The sequence below is a fragment of the Elephantulus edwardii genome, unplaced genomic scaffold (genome assembly GCF_000299155.1).
Source record: "Elephantulus edwardii isolate Elephantulus edwardi_28Jun2011 unplaced genomic scaffold, EleEdw1.0 scaffold00246, whole genome shotgun sequence".
Lineage (NCBI taxonomy): Eukaryota > Metazoa > Chordata > Mammalia > Macroscelidea > Macroscelididae > Elephantulus > Elephantulus edwardii.
In genome coordinates this window covers 1985766-1990559 of record NW_006399996.1, presented here as the reverse complement: position 1 = coordinate 1990559, position 4794 = coordinate 1985766, and positions in this window count along the sequence as shown.

Sequence of the window (4794 nt, the reverse complement as noted above, 5' to 3'; positions counted from 1 at the left end):
CAGCATGAAGTCCCTCTCTAAAGACCTGTCTCTCCTTACAACATGTCCAAAGTATGTCAGACGAAGCCCCAGAATTCTTGCCTCCAAGGAGCAGCCTGGTTTAACCCTTTTTAGGATGAATCTGTTTGTTTTCTTGGCAGTCCATGGTACATTCAATACTCTTCTCCAGCACCACAGCTCAAAGGCGTCAATTCTCCTTCTATCCTCCCTAGTCATTGTCCAACTCTCTAATGCATAACAAGTGATTGCAAAAACCATGGCCTGTATCATGTGCACCGTAGTATCCAGAGAGACACCGTTGCTCTTGAGTACTTTAGAGAGGTCCCTAACAGCAGACTTTCCCATCACAATATGTTTTTTGATTTCCTGGCCACTGGTGCCAAGAGTGTTGACCGTGGAGCCGAGCAAACTGAAGCTGTGAACAATCTCAGTCTCTTCACCATCCATCCTGATGCTATCGATTGGTCCAGTGGTGAGAATTTTTGTCCTCTTGACATTGAGCCTCAGTCCATACTGAAGGCTGCTGTCCTTGACCCTCTGCAGTAAGTGCATGAGGTCCTCCTCAGTTTCAGCAAGCAGGGTTGTGTCATCTGCATAATGCAGACTGTTGATAGATCGTCCACCAATCCTGATGCCACGCTTCTCCTCATAGAGCCCAGCCTCTCGGATAATCTGCTCTACATACAGGTTGAAAAGGTATGGAGATAAGATACATCCCTGGCATACACCCTTCCCAATTTTGAACCATGCAAATAATACCTAATCATATATTTCTTTTAGATAGTTCTTTCCCTCATCTACTTAAATTCAGTGTTCATTATTTATCCCCTTTTTTCTTACTTCCTCCCAACCCCCATGTCAGTTCTGTTTTGTAACAGTGGAATTATGCAGTATTTGTTCTTTTGTGACTGAGATATTTCACTCAGCATAATGTCCTCCAGGTTCACCCGTTTTCATATAATATTTTATGAGTTCCTTGTTTTTTCAGTGCTGTGCAGTATTCCATTGTGTGAATATACCACAGTTTCTCTGTTCATTCATTTGTTGATGGACATTTGTGTTGATTGTATCTTTTTCCTACTGTGAACAACACAAGAAAAAACATGGGTATGTATATATCTGTTTGGGTGACAGTTCTGGTTTCCTTATGGTATATTCCCAGTAGTGGAATTGCTGGGTCAAATGGTATTTTTATTTCCAACATTTTGAGGAAACACCATACAGATTTCCAGAGTGATTGCACCATTTTACACTCCCACCAACAGTGAATAAGGGTTCCAATTTCTCCACAACCTTGCCAGCATTTGTTGTTTTCATGGCAGGTTTTTTTGTTTTTGTTTTGTTTTTCTGCTTTTTAAAAAAGTGAATTGAAGGAGGTATAAAAGATGGAGAGGGGATAAAATGTGCAACAATTAATGAATGAAAATATAACTTCTCTGTAAATGTTTGTTAAAATCACAATTAAAAGAAAATTTTATTTAAAAAAAATCCTTTGCCCAATGCAATATGTAAGTTGATACCTTTCTATTTATTTTGAGTGAAAGTTTACAAATGTTGTTATTCATTAGCTTATCTATACCCGCTTTGTTTTATAGCATCAATTACAATGATTAGTGGAATTAATTATTTACAGTATCTGATCAATCCCATATTGTATATTGCCTTCCCCTTCACCCAACATATGTTTATTATTTTTTTCTCATCACATCAACATCATTGGTAACCATCCAAGAATGATTTTATGTAGTGTAACACTTTCCTTAGGGAGCTCTGGTGGCCTAGTGGCAAGAAGCTGTGCTGCAATCCTAAAGGCACTTGGTTCAAGGTTACCAGATTCTTCATGGGAGAAGGATGGGCAATCTCCTTCTGTTCAATTAATTGCCTGTTGTAGGTAAAAAAACCTGTTGAAGGGTCAGCTAAGGGTCAGTTCTGACTCTACGGTACACAACAACAACAAACCTTCCCTTAGCTTTTTATGATAGTAGCCTTATACCATAACAGTCCTTTTGTGACTATTTTATGGTTGTTGTTGTTGTTGTTGTTGTTTGGTGCTGTCGAGTTGTAGACGACTCATAGAGACCCTATGAATGAACAGCCTGAGCACTGTTCATACATAGAGTTTCCATATTTTATGGTACCCAGGATAATTTTGCCTAGACCCATCCACGTGGTGCAGGGTCTCACAGATTCTGTATCATTCTTCAGCAGTGCATAATACTCCCCTGTGCTACTCTACCAGGTTTCTCTAGGCATTCATGCATTGATGGACACTTGGGTTGTTTCCACCTCTTGGCTGTTATAAATAATGATGCAGCTGACATGGATGTGCTTATATAAGTTTGTGCCACAGTTATTTTTTTCAGCATATAAACCTACCAGTGGGATTGTTTCATCAAATGATATTTCTATTCCTAACTTTTCAAGAAAGTGCCAAATTGCTTTCCATAGTGGTTGGACCATTTTACATTCCCACAAGCAGTGTATGAGATTTCCAATCTCTCCACACCCTCACCAGCACGTGTTGTTGTCTTATTAAACTTGTCTATTGCTCCTGGTCAAAGTTGGTTGCTGGGGAAAAAATTGAAATTGTCAATGACTTCTTTTTTTACTTAGATCCACAATCAATACTTATCCTAACAGCAGTCAAGAAATTCGAAACACAGCTTCAGTGATTCAGATCCTTCCAGAAGAGCCGTGGGTAAGCATTAACATTACTGGTAAGTATATTCAGTTTCTCCTGGACACAAGAGCCTATTATTTGGACCCAAAAGCCTTCTGAGGTCCCAACTCTTCTCACTATTTCTTATTTGTTGGAATTGATGGAAAACCTCATAAGCAGTTCCTTACTTCACCTCTGCCTTGCATGTGGACTTCCGAGCTGTAAAACAACCCAGTGGTAGATGGAATTTGGTCCAGGACTTAAGAACAATAAATGACATAGTTGAGTCTCTACATCTTGTGGTTCCTAACCTTTATACTATAATAGACAAAGTGCTAGTCAATAGGCCTTTTATTGTAAGAACTACCTTCCCCCTGTAACTTGATTTGTGCCACTGTTAGAATCTCTACTTGGAATATTATTGCTTTTAATTTTTGACTCATGTACTTTTAACTTGTTAGTTAAATTTCTAGGCTACAACAGTTCCATGATGCATCTTCAAGAATATGAACATGTCTGGCTAAGCACAATTGATAACAGTGCATCTAAACTCCAAAATCAATCTCCACAATAGTCTATGTGTTTCCTATTGCCAAAGGGGCCCTATACAGTAGTGAGAGAAGATCTTCACCCTGAAACCTACAGTCTTCCTTTTCAGCAGGAAGTAGCTAAGAGAATACGCCATCCCCTTTTCCTTATGAATCAGAGTGAAATTTCTCTCAGGGAGGAGTGATAGGGAATGGCAAAGGACACACTGACAAAGGAGATTAATCAGAACTGGTTTTGACAGGCACTGTGGCAATGGGACAATTAAAAGAGACTTTCAAGGGGGAAAAAAGAGAGGAAAGAACTTGGGGAGTAGAGAAAATAGTGCAACAATGGATGACTGGAAATCCAAAATCTCTTTAAATGTTCATTAAAATTAATAAAATTAAAAAAAATTTCAAAAGACATACTACATTGGGGAAATCTGCTGTCAAGGACCTCTCCAAAGTGCTAAAGAACAATGATGTCAGTTTCAAGACTAAGGTGCACTTGACCCAAGCCATGAGTTTTATGTTGCTTCCTATGCATGAACAACTAATAAGGACTACAGAAGAATAGATGTCTTTGAACTGTGGTGTTGGAGAATAGTGCTGAGCAAGTATAACGGTGGGAGTGCAACCAGGGTACTCCTTAGACGCAAGGATGGTAAAACTTCATCTCACATGCTTTAGGCATGTTTTCAGGAAAGGACCATCCTTAGAAAAGGACATGCTGTAGAGGGTCAAAGAAAAAGAGGGTGACCCTTAACAAGATAAATTGACACAATGACTGTAATAATGGGTTTGAGCATAATAGAGATGATGAAGATGGTATAGGATAGGATAAAGTTGGGATCTTTTGTTTGTAGGGTTGCTGTAAGTGGTAGTTGACTTAATGGCATATAACATTAATAACAACATTGTTACTGGGTTGAAATGATATCTCGTTTGCATCTTTATAACAGCTAATGGAAAAAAGATACAACCCTGATGCACACCCTTCCTGATTTTAAACCATGTAGTGTTCTTTTGCTCTGTCTGCACAATAGTTTCTTGGTTGGTCTAGATATAAACTTCATATGGGCACAATTAAGTGTTCTGGGGTTCCTATTTTTCTCAATGTTCAATAATTAGTTACTGACTGTGGCATATTGTTGTTGTTGTTGTTATGTGCTGTTGAGTCACTTGCAAATCATAGCGACCCTATGTACAACAGCCCTAAACTCTGCCCTGTGCCAATCGCACTGTCTCCAATACGCCCATCCCGATTACCCCAGTCACTGAATCAATCCACCTCATAGAGGGCCTTCCTCTCCTGCGCCATCGCTCTACCCTCCCAAGCATAATATCCCTCTCCAAGGACCGGTCCCTCCTTACAACATGTCCAAAGTATGTCAGACGAAGCCTCAGAATTCTTGCCTCTAAGGAGCCGCCTGGTTTAACCCTCTCCAGGATGTGAACCTGTTTGTTTTCTTAGCAGTCCATGGTACCCTCAATCACCTCTTCTCCAGCACCACAGCTCAAAGGCATCAATTCTCCTATCGTCCCTAGTCATTGTCCAACTCTCTGATGCATAACAAGTGATTGCAAAGACCATGGCCTGTATCAGGC